This window comes from Buteo buteo, chromosome 7, assembly GCF_964188355.1.
Source record: "Buteo buteo chromosome 7, bButBut1.hap1.1, whole genome shotgun sequence".
NCBI lineage: Eukaryota > Metazoa > Chordata > Aves > Accipitriformes > Accipitridae > Buteo > Buteo buteo.
This window is the reverse complement of record NC_134177.1, coordinates 1018850-1045933: the sequence shown is the minus strand read 5'-3', so window position 1 is coordinate 1045933 and position 27084 is coordinate 1018850. Positions and strand designations below refer to the sequence as shown.

The window sequence follows — 27084 nt, the reverse complement described above, 5'->3', positions numbered from 1 at the left end:
ATACTAGCTATTACTCTGCTCTTTCTACTTGCAAGCCAGAGACAGAAAATGGCAGGAAGGACTACCCTGCATTTAATCCATTTTGCTGTTGATTTATGTATTACAAAGCATAAACATATCCATCCACACCACCGAAGTTGCAGATACTGTTTCTGGTAGTAAAAATATATCCATACTGTAATTCCTTTACTGTAACAATTACAGAATATATTTTAGGAATAGGAAGTTCTGTATTATCCTGACATAGGGGAGTTTCAACCGTAAAAGAAGTGACATTTCCCATGCAAGTCTAAAAAGTTGTTGTTTATCTTTAAAAATAACAGTAATCTAGTGATTTAACTTAAAACTCCGAGAAGTAATTCTTCTAAAAAAGAAAACAAACTGAATTGAAATAACCAGAAGCTCCTTTATTAAAATCAGTCTTACGTGCTTGTTCTAATGACTATTCATTTTAAATACTGAGTTTCTATACAAAGACATTTCAGAGGCCATAACTAAACAACCATGCACCCTTCTAAAAAGTACAGAGCTATTTATTAATCAGACCCTTGCACATTAAAGACATTTTGCCTGATTAACTGCAAAAGTACATAAGCCAAGCGATGCCGGAGAGGAGCGAGATGACCGACGTCAACGGCATCACACCAGCATCAGCCTCTTGCAAACCTAGCGGCTCATCTGGGGCAGCACAGGGTGTGTGAGCTGGGCTGACCCGGCCGGTCAGTCACTCCGAATCGTTCGCCCCACACTGTCCCCTGCCACCAGAAAGGCACATTTCACCTGCAAAATGTTTCCTACTCTCTCCTGCATCACGCACACGTGACTATAATTCCTGTTACTTCTCCTGCTTGTTTCAGTGGGAGCAGGCTGGAGGTGCCTGTCGATTATGCAGCCAAACGTTAACAAAGTCCGCCGCACATGCGGCAGGTTTTGGGTGCTTTCCTTGAGAACACAGCCACATGGCAAACCTCAGGATGAGTCCCACAACTGAGATTCAAAACTGGGAGGTACTTGTAACGGTCGCAAAAAAGATAGCTACACATCACTGAAAAACACTCCCATATTGGCAGGTGATTTCTAACCCTATGTGTCTGTATATATACATATAAAATGTTATATATATACGAAACATGATTATTAGCATCATCTGTGATAACAACTACTACAAAAAAAGCGATGCCCATGACTCAGCAAGGGAAGCAACTGCTTCCGTCCAACATCAAATTCAGCTGATGCCGAAGGTTTCAGGGAGAAGTGACCCGGAGGAGCTCTCACTCACAAGAGATGCAGCGGACACCCAGCCTAGCTTCTTGCAGGTTGGGTGCCTTAATCTCTACTGTATAGCAAGTGAAAAAATACCAGCACCTCATTACTGCTAAGGTTCTAAATTAAATCTACATGCTACCTCTAGAAGGGCTCCCAGTTTTTACCATCAGCTGTATCATTTTTCACTTCCCTTCCTAAAGCAGCTGCCACGTGGCCCTGATTGCAAAGGGTGGCTTTTTCCTTCCCCAGAAATGGATCCCAGCAGTGGGTAAAATGAGTCCTGAGAGACCACTCTGGTGAGCACCTGATGGATTATGGCATATACATGGTCAGTACTAACATTATTATTGATTTCTTACTAACAGCATTTGCTCCAGCCAGCAAGCTCCTCTGCTTAGCTTCACTAACCTGCCCCAGTCCAGGCACCCCCTTCCACATTTGCCCCTGCCACCAAACTCCAGATTTCAAAGTCCTTGCCTGTTCACATGACAATCGTTTTGTTATGTCAATAATTATGAACTAGGAGCCCGGATACAGCCACCACATCCTTGCACACGTCAAATTAATCGGGGAGATTAAATCTGAACTTAAATTACCAGAAACGGCAAAGGCCATTCATGTCACCTGCTCCGAGCCGGCATGTCACCCCACTCGGGTCACACCCCGCCGTCCCACTCCCCCGGACCGCCACGGACCCCTGCTCACCCTGCAGAGAGATGCACCGCCGCAGCAGGACCTGCCGGGGAGGACTGGGGCGTCTTCGGCAAAATTCAGCGTGGGGCACCTTACCCCTGCCTGCCTGCTGCATAAACGGGCATGCTCCTAGCGAGGCAAATCAGAAGTTATAGTTACGTGGATTGCTTCATCTTGCATCTGACTTGAGGGCAAACAAAAAGGGACATGAGTACAGATAATGAGGAAGACGTTATACAGAGTTCCGCTTTCGACAGAAAATTAGAACTCAGGTTTTGATGGCCTGGTCACTTCAGCTCGGTAATGGTGAGCTGTGGCAACGCTGTGACAATCACATGCTTCTCTCCAAGAATGAGAAAATTACAGGGGAACGGGTGAAGATGGGATCGCTGATGCGGCAGGGACTGAAGGAGAGCTGCGGACAGCGCCAACCGTCGTGCCGGCACCGCGGCACGGCCGGGCAGCACCCCGCACAGCACCTCCGAGAAAGGGCCGGGGGACCCACGCCTCCGAAATCACCCCAGTCTCCAACAATCGCAGCACTGCCGTGCCGGGGACACCCAGAGCAGCAAGGCAATGCCAGCTTAGTGCGCGGGTGTAACTGCCTGACTCCTGTTAATGTTAGCATGAATCACAAGGCAACGACGGCGCTGGAAAACTACTCCAGCATCTGCTGCAAGATAGGAGATAAAGCCAACTGCGTTTCAGTTCAAAGCCTTCTGTTTCTCAAAGAATCTCAAATCCAAAATAGAGTATTTTCTGGTTTAATACATTCTGGCCTTACATTTAATTTATATTTATCAGTCATATCCTTCCAGCATAATAAAAACTTGTACTGCTTATCAGAAAATACAATGAATCTAAAATAATTTCTTTTTGTTATTTATGAAAGAATCGAAATTGTAGAGAATGGGGTTTTTAACTCTCTACACTCTGTCACCATCCAAGGTATCCCAAGATAACTGTTATACACTAACATAAGAGCAAAATGATTCTTCAGTATACAGCAAAACTAATCAAGTTTAGGAGACGCTTTCCTTGACTTCACGGAGATCACTACACATACAGTGCTCAGCAGCACAGAAACACCTACTGATGCAATTAATTTTGCATCGTGAACAATCTCACCCAAGCTAAATAAATACATGTGACTTCAGGTGTCAGGGAAAAGCTCCAAATTAGTCACCAGTATTAAAAAGAAGGAACAAAACCTGAATGACTATGCTTTATTTTAGGAAAGAAGTGAAAATGTCTTTGAGACCATTTTTTAATCAGTATTTGCTATAATTTGTTATCCTTGTTCATCTTGAATCATGATATTTACATAGCTAACAATAATCACGAAAAACAACCCACTAATGGCCCGTTTGGAACAGTTTCTTCTGCACAAAATCTCACCCAGAAGAACCACCACGACTGACGGAGGTGAAGTACGAAGGGACTTCTGAGCAAGGCGGTTCCCAGTCTGCGAGACGGCAGCGATGCAGTTAACGGGGACGCCCTCCCAGTGTGTGCACCGCACACCGGGTTTAAGGCTAGCTTTCCTCCCCTCCTTGCTCAAGAGCTGGGTTTGCTGATGAATTTTGCTAACACTCATTTTGCTCATGGATTTCCCGATGTCTAGATGACCCAGCTGGTGTCACGCTGCTTAAGTACATGCTTGCATACAACTTTTCGCTTGCTTTTAGCCTTTTGCTGTGGGTAATAAAGATGAACTTACGGGAGGATGAAAAAGAGGTTTCTGGTTACCTCATCACCCAGAAGGCCCTTCCAGAAGGTCTGTGCTCGTACGGGAAGGAGCTGCAACGCTGTCGTGCCTGCAGCCCTGCAGACAGCGCGGCAGCAGAAACCCCAGCCGCTGCCGGCACGGGGTCCTGGGGCGTTCCTGGGGCCACCAAGCAAAAACGGCTTCAGAGACACTGTTGGTGTAACACACAAGGGCACATGAGATCACCCACAGGCTGTTACCATCTGAGCTTAATAAATTTGTATTTTAAAAAAAAGAAAAAGAGCAAGCAGCAGCCTGGCGCAGAAGGTGCAGCCAGCACAGCAGCACCTCCTTCTGCATCATCACAAATGGCAGCTACAGGGGGTTTCCAGCTTGGTCAGTCAGATCTTGAATAATTTTTGTTTCTGGGTTATGGATCAGGTCATAACCCACTACCTTGCTAAGTTTTTATTTATGGCTGTTCCACGGCTGACCTATCTGAATTATTTCTGAGCTCCCATCTTCCACAGAATAATCAAGGAACGTCTCTGAGGAAGAATGAATGCGGACCCTTCGTTATCCTCTTGCATCCTCCTATTCCCTGTGGTCTCACGTTGTAACAGTTGCTGGATCACTCTTGGACCAACACCACCTGCCTGTGACTCGCTCTCTCAGCCCGTTCTGCTTCGGTCAGGCCGAGGGAGCGGCCTTTCCCACCGCTCTAGGAGAGCCCCGCACACAGGGCTCACCCTCTGATCTCCAGCACAGTCTCCTTTTTGAGCAAGAAGTGAGCTGTGTCCTTTTTGCTCAGTCTGTAGGCAAGCTTTTCTATGCTCAACCAGTGCCAAATCACAGAACACATAACCTTCAAATTCCCATTAATTCTTCTTGCAGAAGAAATGGCCTCTATATATTCATGCAGCGTAAAAATGAATCACTTTCCCCCAAATGCCTACTACAACAGAATAAAAATACCAATGTTAACATGTCAAAGGACCACAGATGCGGACCAAAAATTTTAGACAATTTTTTAAAGGTATCGAAAGCACTCAGGTTATACCCCTGCTATTAGAGTTACTTTAAACTTTCTTATTTTTTTAAAGAACCCAAAATAACAGCTTGAAGAATGACGCTATGTGAAAACCCAACACAAAGAAGTGCTTGAGCCCATCTAACGGTGCCACTCACATGTCGAGCACTAGTTCTGCAGCTCCTTGTCTACTTTCTTCCTAGAGAAGAGCCGAAGCAGAGGTCCCCTGCCAAGCAGACGGCGAGGGCACGAGCCCACGTGCTCGGGGAGCTCGCACAAGCACAACAGCTGAGCCATTCCTCAACCTTCAGGGACGAGAACCCCCAGTGATCCCGCACCGACCCCTGCAAGCCCCACAGCACTATTCTAATTAATGCTCGCAGCACTGTGCGGCAAGTATAGAAGCTTGCATAATACCCAAAATATTTATCATCACTGTCTACCTGCTTTCCCGTAGTACTTATCACATGGAAGATTGCTCTCTATCCTCTACTTGAACTCTCCTCGATGTGTCCACTTTTTCATTAATGTACCTGTGCAAGCTACCCAAATTGAACAACACAGGGAAGAAATTTTGGAAGAAGCTTGTTTTACTTGTATTCTCATCCTTACCTCTAAAAGCCATTTAAAAATACTTGTCGTGGTTTAACCACAGCCAGTAACTAAGCATCACACAGCCGCTCACTCGCTTCCCCCCACCCAGTGGGATGGGGGAATTGGAGAAAAAAAAAAAAAAAAAAAAGTAAAATTCACTGGTTGAGATATGAATAGTTTAATAGGACAGAAAGGAAGAAAATAATAATAACAATAATAAAGTTACAATAATAATAAAAGGATTAGAATATACAAACGAAGTGATGCACAATGCAGTTGCTCACCACTCGCTGACCGATGCCCAGTTAGCTCCTGAGCAGCAATGCCCCTGGGCCAACTCCCCCCAGTTTATATACTGGGCATGATGTCACATGGTATGGAACATTCCTTGGCCAGTTTGGGTCAGCTGTCCCGGCTGTCCCCCCTCCCAACTTCTCGGGCCCCTCCAGCCTTCTTGCTGGCTGGGCACGAGAAGCTGAAAAATCCTTGACTTAGTACAAACACTACTTAGCTACAACTGAAACCATCAGAGTGTTGTCAACATTATTCTCATCCTAAAGCCAAAACATAGCACTATAGCAGCTACTAGAAAGAAAATTAGCTCTATCCCAGCCGAAACCAGGACAATACCAAATATGAAAGTTTAAAATTCTAGTCTTATACAAAAAACATGGAATATTTGGAAAATAGGTTCTGAAAAGATTTAAGAAAAAGCAATTTTTATAAAAATGGTGATTAAAGACAGAATGCTTAGAACTTGTAGAAAACAAACCAAACAAACCCAAAGCAAAAATTTTATCAGTCATGCAGAAAAGTGAGTGAAAGCAGTTCAAATACTTATATTTCAGTTGCCACCATTAGCTGTATTGAACTAGAAGAATTGAACAGAGCTGTGTCTACTTTTCAGAAAAAATCACATCATGAAAGATTTATTTATGGAATATATTTGCACATAAATACAGGAGCTCAGTAAAATCCAAGATATTTTCCCAGGGACTTTCTTCTAAGTGGTTTGCAAAGCTAAGTCATAGCAGCAAGTGGCTGCACTCCCAGAAGAACACTTTTAACTGTTACACATCAAAAAGCTGAAAAGCACATAGTTACATTATCAGTATCAGGGACTCACTACCTTTGATTTTTCACTGCTTGTGAAAGAAGTCTGAAAGTCAGTTTCAGTTTTGCCCATGCATTGAGCACTGAAGGATTCCCGTAAAAAATTACATATGGAAAGGATTTCGCTGGAAACCAAAAGTGATCATACAAAGTCAAGAATGCTGCCCAGGCACTAATAAAGTCTTGCAAGCACTGGAAGAAGTATTTTTTTGTTTGGATATTTTTTTTTTCCAAGCTTCAGAGAGTCACAGAAAAAAATACTAGAGTTTATTTCTCAGAAGTAAATCATGCTGTGTTTATCAGCATGTGCAGTTGACAGGAGCTTTCTTCCATGGAAACCAGATGGCAAAAGCAACACCGAAATAGCCAGTGTCGGTTGGGATGGCAAGCACCGACCCCCAGGGATCGGCGAGGAGGAGGAAGGGCGGGTGGTTCTGCACAGCCAGCCCCAGAGCAGCCGCCATCCCACCCGCACCTCCGCGAGCAAACTCGGCAGATGTTGGAGCACCGGCTCTCAGGCGCCTGCGCGCACAGAGACATGTCTTTTCTACGGTGAATCCAGGCCTAATTACTGCTGCCTTCAGCTTGGCAACCTGCTCGGAAAACCTGACACATCTGCCTGGTTCAGCGAGCTCCGGGAGCCTGCACGCTCCTCCACGGTGCCCGCGGGGAGCGCAGTTTAAAGGCTCGAGACCTCGGGTATATCTAGACCCAATTAACGCAGCAAACTTCACTTCCTCCTACAGCAATTTACTTAAATTTATAAGAAGAGCTTATCTCCTCGAACGCTGTGTAGGTGTCACTGCAGCGGAGGCAACGTCACTGCAACGCCAGAGCTGAAGCGGTCTCGGGAGCACACCCCCGTCCCGCGCGCCCCGCTGCAGGCTGACCCGCGGTGGGCTTCGGCCGCGCACCCACGGACCACCCCTCCCCGTGCAAAGCGGGGAGCTCGGGCTTAAAGGACTCCCGGGAGAGGAGCGCCGAGGGCCTCGCGGGACCCAGCTGAGCAGCACTGATCGCTCTCCCTTTTTTAGAAGGAAAAACTCCCATTAACTTCTCTGGAAGCAGGATTGGGCCCAGAGCCCAAGCATGCTCTGGGTTCCCAAGTCCTTACTCACCGCTCGCAGTCGGACTCACTTGCGCAGGAGCCAGCAGCGCCGCAGGAATGTGCGGAGCCGCTCCACGCGGCACGGGCAGCAAGGGCGGCAGGAGCCTGGGGTCCAGCACCGCGCTGCTCTCCGCTCCTCCATCCCGCACCAGGGGCACCTGCGGCCGAGCGCAGCCAGAGGAACCATCCTGTGCTCTGCACTTGCTGCATGAATTACCATACGTGTACTTTAAAAACGCTGTCTCTCATCTGTGGGTACGTAGAAGGGGCGAAGGCAGATGCCATCAACTGAGCTTCCTGAGCAGGGTCTTCAGGCAAACCTGGACTTAGAGCCACCAAAGCCAGGACAAATTATTTATAATGCTTTCGACATTTTACTTTTCTCTCCGAGTAATACCTGCTCCAAGTTCAAGCCCAAGGCATATTTTGCCTTGCCAGATGATCTGTGACCGTCTCATGACTTATTACATTGTTATCATCGCTAAGCTTAGCAAACAGAGCTGCTAAGTCTATTAATCTTCTGAAACACGAAGTCTGAAACCGTAGAAACAAAACATCTCACTACAAGATACATAAAATGTGGTATACTGAGATAAGGGGAAAATTCAGTGCATGCTCTGTTAATTTTTTTCTGTGCCACTGCAAGCAAGACTGACGCACTTCTGTAAGAACTAACTCTGAATGTAATGTTACTGACAAGTACGTAAGGGAAAAAAAAATTCCTTTTACAGCAGCATTCTCCCTCAGGGCAGACAGTAAGGTATGCTTCCAATAGGAAAAGCTGGACTCTATACAGAAGTTTAAACTGCCACCTGTAAATTCCAAGAAAGAATTGATAAAATGAGTCCAGTACAGCTGGGCTAGCAATGGAGGGCTATGTGAGAGCTCAGTTTTCAAGCTGTCAAACAATTAGACATATTTTAACCTGTCTAGTACTTATTTTCTTTTTATTGTGCAGAAATTAATTCCAATTCAGCCACCGATATACAGCGTGCATATTTACGTCCCAAAATATTTTTCTGTGAAAACGAGTATTTGGCATATTTGCCAAAAGCAGAAGGTCCTAAGAGCAACACCGGCAGCTGCACGCTTTCTGACAGTGCTCAAATAAGGGCTGGAAGTTGTTTCTCTCCGAGACTTCTCACCAGCAGCGACTGGCAGCTCTGGGAGGTAGCGGGGCTGCAGAAGGACACACGGACATGGGGGGCTGTGCAGTAGCACTGCCCGTGTCCCCACGCTGGGTTAATGCTGATTATATACTTGGCTTACGGAAATGATAATCTGGCTACACAAAACTCACAGCCAATTGTGGTTTACTCAGTCCTGGCTTCCTCAGTTTTCCTGTGCGATCTGTAGATTCAAATGAAAATAAACTTGCAGCCCACTATTTAGCAACCTAGTGACAGAACTATACTTTTACCTTATAAACTGCTGCTGATATTTCTAATTAATACCAAATAGCAATTATCCCATTAAAAATTCAAGCTGCATTTAGTGAGAACTTAAGTTAGACTTCAGTGAGGACAGATTATATCTATTGCAAACTTTGACTTTTTTTTCTCTACAGCAGAGTAAAAGTGAGTTTTCCCAGCTACCTAAAATCAAGATATTTTGGATAAAAACAGTCTTTTATAACAATGCAGTATATGCACATAATTTGAAACATGGACTATTTCACAGGGTAGTAGCTGACAGCAAGTAAATGTTTAAACAACAAAAAATTGATCCCAGAGGAAAAGCAATTCTCCTGATACATAGCTGGATTTCATCCTGAGGCCAGCATCCATCAAACCCTCACACAGTCACCAAAGAGCCAGATGGGCGCAGGCAGCATCCCATGTGTCGACCTGCACCAGCTCAGCCCTGCTGATGCTGCTCTCCTGTTGCTTCCACTGAAGCTATGGAAGAAATTTCACATCAGCTTCAGAGCAGGAAAATTTACTGTGCTGGTTCTGAATGTGCATAACAGCGTAGAACAACATTTGTCACTGGCTTTATTCTCCAAGCAAAGCAATGACTAAGACGATCACCCTACACAAACTGCTGAAGGTAGAATGGGAAGGGGGGACATCGACTGCTTGCTTGAACATCCTTACCAGGCACCACGCTCCATTTTAAAATGCCACATGCAAAACCTTCACCTCTCAGCTCTTTATATTAAATGTGTATTTTTTTATCTTGGGATGTATTCAAGTTTCATCACAACTGTGCCACAGTTTTAACAGTCCCTTCTCTTTCCTTGTTAATTGCTGTGAACTCTCATTGACACTAATGGGAATTACAATTGCACATATTCACGGCAGAACAGTTTCCAAATGTCACCGAGGATAGCAAGAAAAAACTATTCACGTGTTTACCCTTCCAGTAAATAATTATGGGGTAGTAGGAAGGAAATGTTGTTTACTTTACTGCATTACTTGGGAAACTAAGTTTACAATATATAATTGTTAATAAAATAAAATAAAATAAAATAATCATAGGCAACTGCTCTAATCCCCAAGGAACACAAATAGTGGAGACCACCACGTATGCAGGCAAAGGAAAGCCCTGGAGCCTCTGCCTGCCTCGGGTCCCCCTGCCACCCCTCCACTGGGCTGGAAATAGCAGGACAGATTTGCACATAGGAGTCCCTAGGGAAGCGATCACACCCAGCCCCATTCCACACCTGACAGCTGTTAGGTGTATAAAGCACATTAGCCAAAATGCTGGATCTACACACACAAGCTTTGCTCGCACTCCGGCAGATCTCTGAGCCCTCTGGCAGCACCTGCACATTTGTGTGCAGGGTTATTCTGCCACCGCTTACAAATGAACCACAGCACAAAACCAGCTTATTTCAGGCAACACCTGACCACTGATATGAGTGTCCTTCCTTGTTCATACTGGAAAACAGTCATAAAAATATAGAAAAATACAGCCACAGTAAAATTCCTTCTGGACAAGAGTTAGTTGCAGCAATTTTTTGATAAATATTCATAGTTACAGAAGTCATCCTCGTCATGGACAAAAATCATAAAAATATGACAACAAAAGGGAACAGAACTTTTTTTGTTTTGTTTTAATGAGCTGGTCTTTGTTAACAGCAAAATCATCTCTTCATAGCATTTGCATTTAAAATGTGCACAAGGCAAAGGAAAACACATATTAAGCCTTTGAAAGTAATGCATAGTTACTGCAAGGCGTCTTTTATAATCCAACACGTGTGACTTCCTCGGGGTTAGCGCTGTTAGAAAAACTACTTTCGCAGTTTATACATGCAGCTCCTAAGTAGCAATCACGCCCTCCCTATTCTGGGCATCAAGAGGTGCTAAGGCTCATCCTTCTAATTACAGGCATTCCTGTGTCCTTACCACCTCTGCATTCAATCTGAAGCAGCAGAATAAAAGCAGTACTTAAAGGAAATAAAAACAGAGAGGAAAGTGTATTATTTTAATCCGAACTGGCCACGAGATCTTCATCTACACCACACATACAAGAACCTTTACTGTGGCCACATAAGCCGTTCTGGACAGTACTGTAAAAACCATGCAGCTTTAACAGTCTGCCTCCTCTGGGCAACCAAAATAATGGCCCTGTGGAGCAACACCCTTTTGACTATTTAATGTTTGTTTCAGCTGTTTGGTGTGATGCATCACCATCTCCTGTACTTCAGATTTATTCTCCAGGTTTCCAATATACATGGGCTCTAAGTTCAGGGAAGTCAGATTCACACCAGACGCTGGGATGCAAAGCGATGCAGCTGGGACACCCTGCAAAGGCCACAGGACAGTACGTTTACCAGTCCGCTCAAAACCGCTTGGAGGACAGACTGCAGTGAATGACATTACAGATTCTTTTCAATAGTATCTTCCCTGCTTATGAAATTTTGGAAAGTAGCACCTTCGGTGCTCCTGAGACATGCAAACTGGACAAGCACCAGAAACCTCCATGCAAAACAGGTTTTAAAAGAAAGCAACAGCAGCACCTGCTACTTTCAAATGCTTGTCAGTGTGTGGTATTTGTCACGGAGGTGTCTAAAAATGTTAGTTTATTCAATCCTTGGCCTCGCTATAGGAAGCGGAATATAGATAAACTCAGTAACTGTTACCTAATAATACTAGACAATGATGAACAGCATCTGAGACTTAGTAAAGCAACAAAGTAGTAGAATTCAAGAGGTGGAGTAACGCAAAACAAAATTAACCTTTCTCCAAAATGGAAAATGAACGTCTACATTTAAGGTTTGAAGCGGCTTGATTCACACCAATTTACTTCTGATTATATTGTTGAACCTCCCAAAGCAGAACGAACTAAGAGCACTTCCAGTCTAAAGAAAAATCAGCAAAAAACCCTGAAATTTTTACGTGCCCCCCCCCAGGCAGCAGCAGAGGGCTGCACGCCCCTCGCTGACCACAGCCCAGCACAGAGCCTTACCCACACACCCAGCTTTTCCGAGGCGTCCGTGCTGCGGCTGCTGGGATGGAGAGGTAATCCAGGATCCTGCACGGCACCCTACCAAACCCCTGTTCCAGCATCTTGCTTAGGATTATGCTTTCGTGATCTCCTCAGTCTCACCAGGATGAACTGGGCTGAAAGCCCCCACAACACCGCACCGTGACAGCAGCGAGTCAGCAGAAGAGTAACCTCTTGGCCCTGACTGCCTACAGAAAAACCTTTCAGTAAAGGCTATGCTGCATTACAATTCTGATTACTTCTGCAATTAGATAATAATATACCAGAGAAATTTTAAATTAAAGTTCTCTGCTTCCACTAATTAAACTGTTTTGTTGATACTCCTGAAGATAGGTACTATCCATTACCTTGTTAATCTACCAGATCTAAAACTCTAATGTCTTCTGTCACGAGGGTAAAGAACGCGAGTCAGGCATCTGCCTAGGAGGGTCCGAGCTGTAGGCAGCTGTCAGATACATCTGAACTGGCGATTTCCCGTGTTTGCAATACAGCTTTCAGCCCAGAAAAACACGAAGCTCGTGCCTAGGCGGCACGTGGCACAGCGGTGCTTCACAACACTTCTAAGACAACGAGCATAAAGGAGGATTTTGTGGGTAAATGAAAAGAAATCACAAAGCCAGGCTGTTCCCACCGCAGGGAACGCCAGCACTGTGTGGTGGATGTATGGAAACCATACCCTCTGCTGCAGCTGAGGGGAGTTCTCACAGGACAGTTTTGGCACTGCTTGCTGACACCAGTGAATTACAAATTGCTCGCATAATGCCCCAATTTTGCCCACCGATTCAACTGCCTCGTAGTACAACAAAGCATCCTTGGACTCAGACCCTTGCCTGCCATTCAAAATGAATTTAATCTAATGATGGTTTTGAGGAAATGAGACAATAAATACGCCCTGTCAACTTCTTCCTCGTGTATCAGACTAAGAAATCTGTTGCCTGTGTATCTTTCCTCAGTAGCCCGAGTAAATAACAACTGCACAATCCTGTACTTATACGTGTCACCTAAAACTAGGCAGGCTCCACAATTACTGTTAATTCATACATACAGCCTACAGAGTAATAAGTTTTCAAAATATTCTCAAGTCTGAAGACTAACTGGTTATGAAACTTTGAATGTTTAGTCATCGCCATCGCTTTTCTATTTAATCACCTTTTGTTTCAACTAAGCCTGAAGAAGTTTTGTAGCTCAGAAGCCCAGCCTTTAAATCCAGGGAAGTCCAATTCCATTTTACAACCTCCTAGCCTACACCTGATCCGACAGGAGCTGAGGAAAGCAGTGACACAGGCCTTGCAAAATTTAAATTGCAAAAGCACATGCTGCAACTGCAGAGCTCAGCTCAGCGCGCGCCCAGCGTCCCTGTCCCCTCCAGACGGACTGTCGGGGTGCTCCGCTCCCTAGAAAACCCAGGGACAGCGCTCCCAGCACCGCCCTGCAAGCAGAGAGACTCCTGACACCTCGGGTTTCTGCACTGGTACGTCCCAACCTTCCACAGACAGCAGTCCTGTCACCCTTTTCAGTGAAACTGGGGATGCCAAGCCTTTAATTTATTTCTCTTTTATCTACTTGAAATTGTCGTAATACTGTTTTATGTCAGCAGGTCTGGCAAGGGTCAGTACCAAACACAAGCAGACAGCCCCAGCGGGCACCTGCGATCTATCCCAGCTTCCAACTGCCCAACCTCAGACTCTCACCCTCAAACTTCCCCTGCAGTAATAAGTACCATCGGTTAATTACTCATTATGCAAATTACTTTCTTGTCACTTTGGAACATGTTGTTGTTCCATTAGAACCTCTTCTCCGTAGTGCTAAAGAAGATATAGTCCAGTTATTTATTCAACGTTATTATTCATTATGTACATAGCTCTCTCCTGTCCATTACATCCCTTTGTTAAACCTGCTCAGTTTCACTCTCTCTGCTTCTTTGTCACCTGTGTCCAGCTGCTGCTGCCACGTTTTGCAGCATAGTTCCCCCCTCAAAAAAAATCACCAAAAGAAATAATTTCTTTCTAAAAGAAATAATCATGTATTCTTCTAAAATAACTATTTCACACAGACAACATCCCTGCGTCTTTCTCTCCCGCTATACTAACATCTTAACAAACTGGTTTGTTTGCAGCAACTAGATGCAAAACAAAGTTCTGAATTCAAGAACTCTCTCTAAAAAAACCCACCCCAAGCCCCAACGCTCTATTTCCACCCGGTTAATCCAGAAGCTCCCAAAGATGCGGGCAGCACAGCGAGCGCCTTATCAAGGCGGGATTTTTCCCCGACACCGCCACGTGCGCGCACCCAGACGGGCGACGTCCCTTCGAAGTTACCGTCGTCTTTAAAAATCCAACCTAAACCACGGTGCTGCTTTGGAGCACCCGCGTTTCCAGGAGGCCGGCCCACCCCGGGGGGGGGCAGCCCGCCGCCTTCTCCCGCGGACACCCCCGGCCCTGCCGCCCCCCGGGGCTCTCCCTCCCCCCCGGGGAGAGGCCGCTCGGCCCCGCACCTGCCCCGCACGGCCGGCAAGGGCTCCCGCCTCCCGGGAGGAGTCACGCGTGGCCGGCTCCCACGGCCGGCCTCCCCCAGCAAGGGACGCCCGGGCAGGCGCGGGCCGCCGCTCCCGGACCCCCCCGCCGGCGGAGCACGGCCTCTCGCCCCCCGCGCCGCGCCGCGCCGCGCCGAGCCGAGCGGAGCCGCCGCCCCTGGCGGGCCGCCGCCCCTGGCAGGCCGCCGCCCGCGGGCCCCGCCGCAGCCACGCACCGGGCCGGGCCGGGGTAGCGGCCCCCCCCCGGGCACCTGCAGCCGCCGGCGGCACTCACCTCAGGGGCATGCTCGCGGAGCGGGCGGGCGGACGGCGGCCCTGCCCGGGGACGGCGGTGGCGGCCGCGGCGGCCCGGCCCAGTCAGGGGCGCATGCTGACAGCGCCGCCGGCGGGGCGGGCGGAGAGAGGGAGGGAGGGAGGAGGGAGAGGGAGAGGGAGGCGGCGGCGGCGGCGGCCCGGGCTCCCCGCGCCGGCCCCGGCTTCCGCCGCCGCCCCCGCCCCGCCCGGAAGCGCGCCCCGGCCGCGGCCCTGCCGGCAGCCCCGGGCCCCGGGAGGAGACCGGGCCCCGGCCACGGCCCCGCGGGGAGGCCGGGCCCAGCCCCGGCCCGGTCGCGCTTACCTAAGCCGGGCGCAGCCTCCGGGATCCGGGCGCCGCAGAACCCAGGAAAAGGTGAAGAGCGGAGGCGTCGTAGGCTGCCCTTCCCCGGGGACTCGCCTCCTTCATCCTCCCCGCGGCGGAGCGGCCCGGCGCCTCATGAGTCACGGTGCCCGAGCCCCAGCACACGTGCCCGGCCCCGCCGCCGCCTCCGGTTTCGGAGGAAAGAAGAAAAAAAAAAAAAAAAAATAGGCAGAGCGGGGGGAGGGAGGGAGGGAAGCGAGTGGAAAACGTCTCCTGCAAAACAGCCCGGCCTGCGCCGCGGGGCCGTCGCCGCCAGCGGGCTCAGGCTGCCTTCCCCATTACCGTACTGGTTTTTCCAGACAGCCCCCCGCCCCCCCAAAACGCTTTTCCCCTCGTGAGGCCGTAGTGCTGATCTTCTTCCCAGAGCAGGCAAAAAAGGCCGCGCTCCCGTCCCCTTTCCCGCCCTTTCTTGGCAAAGAAAGCGCGTTGCCGACGGCGCGGTCGCGCCCGCGCGGCCCCGGTTCTGCTCTGCCGAGCGTCGCGCGGGCAGGCGTCGGCACCGCCACGCCGGCGACACCGAGGGGAGCGGCGTGGGAAGAGGAGCTGCGGTAACGGCGAGCGGTCAGACGCAACATCGACGCGTCGCTCGCGGGACGCTCGCCTCGAGGGCCGCGCCGGAAGGGATCTCGGCAAACTGACTTGGCACTAACCTAAGGGACAGAAAAAGAGAAGGACGTACACCTAAATACGCAGGGAGGCAGGCAGGCTGCCGGCGGGGGGGTGCTGGGGGACACGCAGGGTCCGGGCCCACCGGTGTCAGCCCACCGGGCCGCGGGAAGCAGGACCGGAGCTCCAGGGGCGGCAGTGGGGACAAAACAATGGAAAGAACTGGAAACACCCTGCCGATGCCACGACTGGAGGAAGCACGGCAGTGATCTTCCAAGATTTAAGGACACTATAAAGAGCAGGGAACAATCTTGTCTCTGTATTTATGGTGGCGAGGACAAGAAGATGGCATTAAACTGCAGGGAGAGAGAGTCAGGCTGGACTTAGAGGGGAAAAAAAAGGACTGACAAGGGTACTAAATCAAGGTGAGACGCTCGTCTCGAGGAGTGATTTAGGTACACTCCATCCTGCCTGGGGCGAGGGAATGGATTAAGTGACCTTTTGTGGTCCCTCTTCTAGCTCTTTCTTCCTCTGACCCTGCCGAGGTTTACTCTTTTTGATCTATACTTCTCTTTTACAGTGTGCAGTCTGTTCCATCCCTGAGGCTCACAATATACCTCTTACATTGTTAAGTCTTTTTTTTTTTTTTTTTGGCTTTTGCCATAAAAGAGTCCCGTGCCTTTGAAAACTGTGTTTTTCAGTTCTCTATATTTTACCATTTTAATAAAATCAGTGGCAGGTTTCTCTGACTTTGTCTTGTGATATCAAGGCAGCAGTCGTGTCTTAGCCAAACTCACACCCAAACCCTACAAATATTTGCACTGATTCCAGGAGACCTTTCGCTTAGTATTTTTTCCCACGTATTAGATCATATGAAGCAACTGTTTATTGATAAGGCTGAGTATATTTCAATGCATATACACATACATTTTCAAAAAAACCCCTCAGTTACTCTCTTTTCCCTTAAACTTTTAATTTCAATTTCTGTTTTCTTCCATAGGGAACAATTCAGAGAACTGTTACCTTATGGTGTGCCCTCCAACAGTTTCTGTTCCTCCCTGGTCCCTGTTACTAAATGTAACGGTAGGCCAATTAGTCAAGACAAGGAAATCCCTTCTTCCCCTCGGCGCAGGCTCTGCCCGAGCAGCTCCCACGGGTGCCGAAGCCCAGGCTGACGCCCGGCCCCCGGCGTGCAGGTCTCTCGGCGGCAGGTTGCCGGATGACCAGCGCGGCTGCCCACGGCCGCTGGCCGCCAGCGCTGCGCTCCCGCCTCTCCGCAGGGATGACGGTTACCACAACCACCTTCCACAGAGGCTTTAACCGCTCTTAGGTTTGGAAAGCATTATAAAATGGACGTGTCAAATGCTCACAGCTCCACCTCCATAGAGCTTTCTCCTCACTTGGGTTGTGAAAATTAAGAGCCATCAAATAAATGAGTGTTCATGGAGAGAAAGAGTGTGAATCCTATAAACAAGTTCTGCTGCCAGCATAATCTGCACCATGCCAAAAAGACATCATCATCATGTCTACAAGGAGGCAATTTTTTCTGAAGTCCCGTGGTTGTCATGCATTGGTCCTTCACCGGCAAGGACTGCAGCGCGGGGGCATGTGCGGCGAGGGAAGGGGTTCAGGGCCGCTGCAAGGAGCTGGGTACCACCCGCTTCAGAAATTAAAACACAAAAAACTATAGAAGGCTTTTCCGTGGTTAAGTTTTCAAATCCGGTCTGATCTTCCTTCCAGCTCCCTAACACCTCAGGCCAGTGCCGCAGTCCAGCACGGACACTTCACCGAAGGGGCTCATTTAATGCTCTGGTGCACGTGCTGCTTGGGATGGCCCATGCCCCACATCTCTCTCCCTGCTCACCTCCTTTTGCGTGGAAACACCAGACACCCCAAACGCCTCTGTCCTTTACACCTTGTGCTCCTTGGTGACTTTATTCTGAATTCCGATCCCTTCTATTCGTTACTACTGACCGGGGTTCTCTCACCTGGAAGCACACGGTGGCTCCAGCAGCACTCGGGGCTGGATGCTGTGACAAGCAGCGGTCGTGCAGGGGTGCCCTGCTGCTGGAAAATAAACACACCGTCTCCCTCCCCCCGAGCAGGCTCCCATTTTCAGACATGGTTTAGTTTCAGCCTCTCTCTGTTTCCGCAGACTGGGGCTCTCACGCCACGTGTTTTTTAACCTGCAAGGCTGGTGTTCATCCCCAGTCAACATGAATAGCAGACTACAAGGAAACTACAAGGCACATCGACATCAGAGAAGACAAGGAGGAACACAAAGGGTTTATCGCCAGTATCAGGAGTGTAACTTGCTTGTGTTAAACATCTCTATCAACACAGACACCTTGTTCCAACTTTATTTCTTCTACCAAAGACACTGGGGGTTGTAGTTATGCTAGAACTTTGTCTTTCCATCTTCTCCCTCTCGTGCTTGTCTTTTCCCCCAAATCTTGTAATGTGTGTTTATAATTCTGAGCATCACTTGTTACTCATACCCAGTTGTTCCAGAATACGTTTATTTTTTACCTTACAAATGAAAAAAATCAGAACTAAAGTGGCATCTCCACTGCAATTGCATGCTACTTTTATTCATTTATAGATACTGAGCTTCTGCTGACTCCTGAAATTTCAAATGATCACTCAGAATTACATCCGCCACATCCTTCAATCTGTAACGGAATAAGCCAAACCACTTTGCTGTTTGCTTTGAAATTTATTAGGCTTGGAGACTAGAAGAAATTTGCCTTTAAATTTGCCTTTTTCCCTGATCCGTACTGGGGGCTGAACCAAGCAAAGAGTTGTTTTGTGAAATGAGGTGATAAAGTGCTTTTCAGTTTTAATGAATAATTCCTCACTTTACCTTGGGAGACAAATAATATTACCTGCTCAAGAACTCCAGCTGTTTCCATCTTAAGGCTTTTTGTTCTGTTATACAGCCTAGCATTAATATAATTGACTTTTCTTTTTGTGTGCTCTAATCACACCCTGCAACAGACTGCACAGCACTTCTGAGCCCGTGGAGAGACACGGGATGCCCTGAGCATCCCTCCTCGGGAGCTGCCCGGACGGAGCAGCCTCGGGGAGCATCCTGGAGCACTGAGTGCCTGAGGAAGTGAAGGCACGCCACTGACTGGGAGAGCTTTCTGGTATTTGCTGTTTATCTTTTTTGGCCTTTTTATAGGAGCTGGAGACTGAAAGGTTGTAAAGAAACACTCATTTTTCTTTCAGGAAAAAATGCCATGAATTTACACTTGTGTTTCAAAGAAGGTTAATCCAGATCAGTAAAAAATTCATGACAATTGGTATCCCATCTTATTTTTGTATTTGCCTGACTTACATGAGTTTGCCTGTCATTCTACAAAGCAGCAGTGGTACAGATGTACCACTCGGATAACTTCAGCATTGCTTGCACACGCCTTGATAGTCTCTGGGAAGGAATATTGTAATGGATCATTGTTGCTCTTCCTGTTTCTGTTCTATCACAAAGAAATACGTGAGGCTGTTTCCTCTCTGTACGCTTACATCAGTACGCTGGGCATTTTCAAAGCAGTTGTTCTGGTCACAAAGTTTTCTGTACAAACTCCTCACTGCCCAGATTTCTCTTAAATAACTTCAGTAGACCAGTGTCCGCACAAATGATCTTTTCTATACCCAGAGCTAGCTTTAAAAAATAACCGGTGTCTAAACTGTGCCTCCTTGTCCTGCCTCGGCAGCGGCAGCAGAGCGGGGACGTGGGCACGAGATGCTCACAGCTGCACAGCTGGAATGGCAGCTCCCTACCCAGCCCCCTCCACCCCCGGTCTAAAGGGCCCAGCTCCACAGCCATTATTTGGTTGTGCTGGTAATTCGACTTTTTTAGTTTCATTTTCCCGTTGAGTCCATTTTCATGTGACAGCACGCGGCGATCTGCCTGCTGGGTTTGGTACTTGCTGCCCGCGACGGCAGCAGCCCTGCCAGCCTCCGGTCCCAGCCCTGCCGGAGAGCGGCCACTGCCCGGCGGTTCTGGTGCTGGTCCTGCTGGGAACCCCGCTCAAACACATCCCTGCTCTGACACGGTACAGCTCCGGTTTGCCTTATCGTTGGGGTTTATGCCCTGTGCGCCTGTGATGTCATTTCTCACTATATCCTATAAGGTGAATGTATTCTGTTTCACGTAGGTTTATGTAGGTTACAGGGGATTAAACCCTAGAGCACATACGCCAAGCGCAAGCTCTGCAGTAACAAGATGTCCGGGCAGGGCATGGTAAAGAGGAAAGTGTAAGGAAGTCTCAGATCCAGGGGTCTCCCAGATTATCATCCGATAATGATAATGATCACCATCTGGGATACCAATCAAGACAATGGACTAATTATCTTCCAGCAGAGGAGGATAAGGAAATATGTCATTGTACACTTAGCTTCTTATGTCATTCAAACAAAAAGACATAAATTAGGAGACAAGGGAAAAGAGAGACCTGTTGTGTACAGAGAAAGTATTTTGAGAGACTTTTTATGTTTTAGAGTCACTATGTGTTATTACAACTGGAGCAAAAAAGAGGAACTCTCTTGGCTGAGCTAATGCAGGCCTGGCTCAAGTGAAGCAAGAGCCTGACCTCTGAAAATTGTGCAACGGTTGCTTGCCCTTCCCTCCGAAACCCCGGCGAGGAAGGCTGCAGGGCCAGCGATGACCCAGCCGAGGCTGGCAGAAGCCCCGCAAGCACAGCGGTGGGACACCAACGTGTCCTGGCTGCCCTACGTGAGGATGGCTCTTGGCATCCTCTTCACAACTGCGCCTCAGGCAGAATAAAAGCACTTCCCACTTCAGGTCCTACTTCAAAGTGATCTGAAGGTAAAAGTTTGAAGGGAAGACTGAGCGATAGGGCATGCTGTAACAGGCATGGCATTAGGGACATAAAGTGAAAATATATTTAAATTTTCTCTTTGTCACTACAAATGTGATAAATACTCTGAGAGATGACATAAGCCTGCAGAATTAAGAAACTTGTATTATGGATGCCTTATAGATCATTTCTAGCCCTCCTTCAGAGACTGGTTTCTTCAGACATTCAGTATGGACAGGGGAAGGTAACCTGTGACGCAGGAACCACGGCTACTTTAAGCACCAACTCAGCAACCATCTTTCAATCGTTACTCCATCAAAGCAGCCACCCTGGCAGCCTGCTGCCCCCCCCCGCAGCCTCAGGGTCCCTATAGGGGCCCGGTGCCTATAGGCGGTCAGGCATAGATGACTGGAGGTGCACAAACCCATGTGCACGCAGCCGGTGAGGACCAAAGCCTCCAGCTCAACTTGCACCAGCACTTCACTTCAAACCCCAACTCCTGCTTGAGTAAGATCGCAAATCAAACGGGAATCTTTTGCTAAAGACACAGCACAAAAGAAAGTCAGTTAAGAGCCCAGCTGCACAGGCACTTCAGCTGTGCACCCGAAAGCAAAGCTTCTCTCCTTAGTCTGTGCAGTAACAGAGCACTTAAATGGTAACTGCATTAAGAGATCCGCACGCTGACGGCAGCAGCACCGGGCTGCTCTTCGCTGCAGACCGACCGCAGAACTCCTGCCCGCAAGGGGTACGGGGTGCTGCTGTACCCCTGCCTTAAACAGATAAGTAGAAATCACAGTGCAAATCCATCTAGCTTGAAGTATGGCTTGTGGCTTCATTTTATCGTACTAAATAGCTGCAATACAAAAGTCACCAAAAAACCCTTGTACTCTACTTTTCCTTTTTTCCTGGCCTTTATTAAAGGCAGATATGCAAGTTAGTTCAAACACAGACTAAACACAATTACGATCCTGGAGAAGCTATTTGCTTCATTATGCTCTTATTTGTTCAGCACTCACAAAATTCAAGTTCCCCAAAAAGGTCTGACATTAAAGTTCAGTCTTCCCGATAAAGAAAGCAATCGTTACATCTCTTCTAGCACGGTGCAACTTCTGCGGTAACGAACTTCCGCTTCTGCTTCACAGCAACATGGAGGCCATCACTTTCACACTACAGTGCTAAAATATTTTTTTTCCTGTTTTAATCATATTATTTGCATGTGCATTTTAGTAAAGATAACATACAAATTTCAGACTTGGCTCTTCCGCTGCATTGTCCTTTTATTTTAAAGCCTCCTGCAACTATTAAGTGATAATATTTTTGTTAGAAGTGATAAAATACTTAAAATCTCTACTAGTCTACAAGCACATAAATGAGCAAAATCCACACGGCTAATTTCGCAGCAAATAATTATTATATATGCTACGTCTTTTGCGCTTTCTGTAAGATGATTTCCTTATTGCTCTTCAGTTTGTGCTGGAGCCCAGCCGGCAGTGCCGGGGTCCACTCTAACCTCTACGGGGAGCAGCACGGGTGCTCGCTCCAGGCGGGCCCTGCCTGCGACCCAACACCGCGTTTAATCACAGAAAACCGGCGGGACGTTCGCCGTCAGCAGCGTCTGTCGCGGCAGGAAGCTGAGGGCTCACTCTCAGCGGAGTAATGTCATTTTAATTTCTTGTGGGCTTTACCAACGGCTCCCGGGGAGCCGGAGCGGGGCCGGGGAGCGATGCTCCGGGGACGGGCACCCACCCGCCTCGCCCAGGGCTGGGGGGGGACCCCCGTGCGGGGGGAGCCGCGCTCGGCCCCCGTTGAGAAACGCACCCAAATCGCGGCACAGCTATGGCGGTGGTGCCTCGGCGCAGGCATCCAGCCCTGTCTCCGCTCCACCAACAGCACAGAACAAACTGTTCAGCCAACCCATGGGGCTCTTGCAAGCACGTGAAAATCTTTCTCTCAACTTTTCCAGCGGAGTAAGCAGCACAGGAGATTAACTGACAAAATGATAGTAAAACCAGGAGAAAAGAGAAAGAAGGACCCGCCGGCGCTGCGGGGCCCAGCTCCCGCGCCGGGTTTGTCCCGCGTGTTCCTGGGAGCGGGTCGGTGCTCGCTCAGCGTCCCGGAGGAGCTCCACACCAGGGGGGTCCCGCTGTGCCCCCGGCAAGCGCCACGAAGGCTCTGCTTTGAAATCCGACTGCTACTTCTAATACGCTTCAGAACTGCAGGGTTTTGTTACTTAAACTTTGCATAACAGCATCTTACATTTAGCGCTCATTTCTTTAACACGTTATTTGAATCTTCCCTAACTTATCTCAAGATCGCAAGACCTATATGCCAAAGTAGGCGCAATGAAATGCAGATGTAATAAAACAGTTTAGCTTTCTGAACAACTTACAGTAACCCACTAAACAACTGTACGCTATTCTGTTGCAAATTTGCACGGGGCCGGCAAGGGCCACAAAGTGGGGTAAAAAGCACAATTCTTACCTGGGGGGTCTCTGGCGCGGGGTGCGTCGGAGCGTGCTGCAGCGCTCTGGCAGCGCAGCCACCGCCTCCTCCGGCAGCACGCAGGGGTTATTACAACATGCTTTTTTTGCAACAGCGGGATGGTGGCCTAGCGAGGGGGGAAACGGTGAAAGGCCAGAAGAATCACGCTTCCCAAACCCTATAGGGCTAAGGATGTGAAATAAGCTATTTGCAGTAGCATACAGCAGTAACCACGGCAACAGACTGTGGTTTGCATATATATTTATTTCCTTAAAGAAGCAAAAATTAGTTTCAGGCTAATAAAAAAAAGAGACGCAAGGGGAAGTACTTTTGCATCGTGGCCACATCTTGAGTCGCAGCATGGCTCACTGCCGGGGAAGCTTGCGTCTCGGGCACAAAGGCGTGTTTTGAAACGCACCGGTTGAGGACGTCTCCGCTGCGACCCGTTAATCTGCCCATTGGCATCTGGCGGGGGGGGGGTGACGGGCTCGGCCCACCCGACAAGGCCATCGCCGCGGTCCCTGGAAAGGGGGCGATGGTTGGGGCGGTGTCCCCGGGGCTCCCTTCCTGCTGCGAGCCGCAGATAACGGCCGCCCGGCCGGCACCGCCGCTGCCGCCGGCGGCACAGGGCTGGCAGCGCCCGCAGCACGGCCGGCTTCACCGACCAGAGGTGTTTAGACCCATTTTTGTTATTTCTGCTGCCGCCACTGCCATCTCCAGGCTTCCCGCACGAGCAACATCCCTTCCGCCCAAAGTCCCGCCGAGCGAGAGCTCGCCGCGCGCTGCGGATCTTGCTAGAAACGTCCCTTGCTCAACCCAGGGAGGGAAACGCATCATCCCCCGCAGCTTCGCCGCTCACCGCCGGCCTTCGTAAATCGGCAGAGCGGCTCCCAGGCCGCGGCAGCGCCTCGGCAGGGGCCGGCTGCCCGCGGTGGGGATTGCAGCGGGCGGGAGGGCTGCGTGGGTGGCAGCTGGGGAGCAGCAGCGCGGGCACCGCTGCAGCGGAAACGCTGTCTGGCTTCCTCTCGGCTTGTTTAAGCCCCTTTCCGCACGCGGTACCGGAGGGCTGCGCGCCGGCAGGGCGTGGGTGCGTGAGACCTGGGCTCGCAAAGCCGCCTGTTTTCCCAAGAAGTGCTTCCAGGGTGCGCTGGAGGTGCAGCCTGCAGCGAAAAGCAGCCTGGAAACCGCGGCAGAGGGATGCCGCAGCCAACACTAGCAGTAATGACGGACAGGATTTCTCGTGATTTCTTTCCACCCCTCTACTACTGTCGTGCTTTGGTGCACAAGGGTTCACCACCTCGCCCTACGGGATGTCGCGTGCGTTAACAGAAGAGCTGCGCGAGAGTTACTCGCCCCTCTCGTGGCACGTCCCTGCCAACCCAGAGCCCGCGCGCTGGCAGAGCGGTGCACAGCCCCGCTGCTCGGCCCCAGCACGGCGCAGCGCCGGCAGCAGAGGCGGCTGCGCCAGGGACCGGGGAGGACGCATCTTCATCTGCGCGGCTTCCTCGCCGAGGTGGCTGCAGGAGCTGCCCTTAGTGGAACGGAGTCTCTCCAGACCCGGCCATTTACACGGGCACCGCTGAAGCCCGAGGCGAGGAGGCAGAAGGCGGCAGGGACAGGCAGGAGCGGTGCGGAGCAATTGCCCCTTGCCAGCCCCGCACGCCGGGGACAGGAGAAGTCGCACCCGTGTCTGGGCTCCCTTTTGTAACCGCTGCCAGCCTTCTGCACCGCAGGCCGGCTGGAGGGAAGGCTTCTCGCCGTGGGGCAGCGCTGACCCTCACGCCTCTCCCTCGGCAGCAGCCCCCAAGGTCCCCCTTGTCTGAAGGATTTTAAGCTCTTGTTGCTGGCTTGACTCTTTCAAAGAGCAGAGCATTGCAGACAGCACCTCTCGAGGATCCGTTGCTGGGAAATAACAGAAACAGGTTGAACGTTTAGCACAAAATATTTACTGTACTATGCTTACATCTGTTTTGCAGGTGGAGGGACTTAACTACTAATTCCTACAGGATGAAGCACCAAGAGCTGTCTTTCAGGCAGCAGGATGCTCCAGGTTTGATACTTTGGCACCTTATACAACAGCATGTGTCACCTTTATACCTGCAAATTAGGACGCGATTTACAAACCAGGCTTTTTCCACGTTAAAGCCCAAACAACAGCTATTAACAAAACACACCTTCACGCAGCCAACCCTGGGAAATGTTTGTTAATGACTCACAGAGAGGTGTTTTGCAGGGCAGCTGTGGTTCACGGGTGTGTGTCAGGAGCGACGTCGTCCCGCGCTGCACCCAGACGCTGTCAGGCTCTTCTCCTGGCCGGGGCAGGGCAGGACACGGACACCCGCCCACAAAGACAGCTCTTGTTCTGTTAGAAAGTGATTTAACTAGGTTGGCAAAACCCCTGGTATGGACGCTGTTAAATTGTGTTAGGATTGTTTAAGGTGAGGCATGCCACTGGGTGAGATCAGATACTGCCGTTATCACGTGCAAGGCTTTAATCTGCAGCAACTGCGGCGAGGAACACGTTTAGTCTTTAAGTGTTAATTGCTCTTTCATATGTAGTACATTAAAATGCATTAACTATTTAAGGGAACTCATACTACAGACATCTACTAAGCAGCGGATTTTTAAATGACGTATTTACACAGCTACTGCTTGTTTGGGGGGTTGAAGTCTAAGCCCACAAACTTCACATGTGTTCCTAGGTTTTACAATGAAAAAGATTAAGGAAATCTACACTGTGTAGGTTATATTTTATAATTGAAAATTACTGGTGTAAAACATTCAAGCTGTTGAAGACAAGCGCGGGAACAGGGCTGGCAGGGGGAGCCAGGGAGAGAGAAGGCACCGCTAAGGAGCCATGGGGAGAAACGCCGTCTGTCCTGCACGCGGTATCCCCGAGGAGATAAACGATTTCTATATTCTGACCCACTGGGCTCCTCTAATGGCACATCTCGGTTAGAAAGAAGCGACTCGTGGCGCGCCAGCCTCCCTGCCCTTCGGGGTGCTGCCGGCCATCGCGTGCTGCTTTTCACGCGGCAGCGCTACCCGCCGCGCCTCGTCGCGGGGCGAGGGTTCGCAACGCGCGCGGCAAAGCGGCGAGCTCTGCCGGCACGCGGCGGGTGCCCGCAGGCGCGGGTGCCGGTGCCCGCACCACGTACACCGGCACCCTGCGAAGGCAGGGGTGCTTCAGGCCAACGCTAGAAGGCGGCGTGTGTGCAATCTCGGGACGTATATTCAACCGGCAAAGTGCTTCCCACAAGATAAAAGCCTCATAAGTGTTACTGCTGTTCTTGAGCCACCAGACACAGGTAAGCAACTGAGAGAGTTGAAAATGGCCTGGTGCGCCTGAATGGGCTTATGCAATTTTTCAGCAACGTAAGGCTTTTTAATCAAAGAACTATCCCATTTAAAATCTTGTTTTTCTTATCTCTTCAAAAGCATCGCAGCTACCCCAAATCTACCAGGACGATGTAGCATAAGAGCACGTTCCGTGTTACCGCATGCCCTGCGAGGCACAGGGCAAACCTTATTTTCGTCAGTTGCAAGCGTAAAATCTTTCGCTTCTGGGGTTTGCATCGTTAGTTTAATCAACTGATGTAATTAACATAGTAAACAGAGTAGGAAAAATGGACTTACCTTCTCCAGCAAAAAGTACTTCTTCCCTTTTGGTAATCAGCAATCTTTCCCCAATGGAGAGTTCAAATGTAAAGCCACATCCAGCATGTTGCAAAGATCCAAATCTTGAGTCTTGATTTCAATTGCTAATAAATAAAAAAATACACATAAACTGCAGAATGAAAATGAGCTGATTTGATTTTACTAAGATCTTGGAACAGTCTTCTAAGAAATACCTATTCCTAGTGTAGAATTTGGTGCATTTTTGCGAGGATATGGATACCATGCATGAGGGAGCTCCACTTTTCCCATCCAGAAGCCTTTTTCCAGGCAAAGCACAGGCACACTGGTCAGTCGTCAGGGCTTTTCAGAGGTTCAGCAGCCTG

The 27084-nt window shown here is 49.2% G+C and overlaps 1 protein-coding gene across 7 annotated transcripts in view; it reads right to left on the bottom strand.

Annotated features, from left to right (window-relative positions):
* MBNL1 (muscleblind like splicing regulator 1) overlaps positions 1-23309 on the bottom strand; it is a 110339-nt gene extending 87030 nt beyond the window's left edge. The window contains exon 1 of one of the 7 annotated variants that reach the window (XM_075031222.1): positions 23084-23309. The gene's annotated coding sequence lies outside the window, so the exon portion shown is untranslated. Of the gene's footprint in view, positions 1-7522; positions 8005-14771; positions 14911-15113; positions 15844-23083 lie in introns of those variants that run through there. The other 6 variants (XM_075031208.1, XM_075031207.1, XM_075031221.1 and 3 more) reach the window with 6 other exon arrangements.
* Between the last annotated feature and the right edge of the window lie 3775 nt (positions 23310-27084).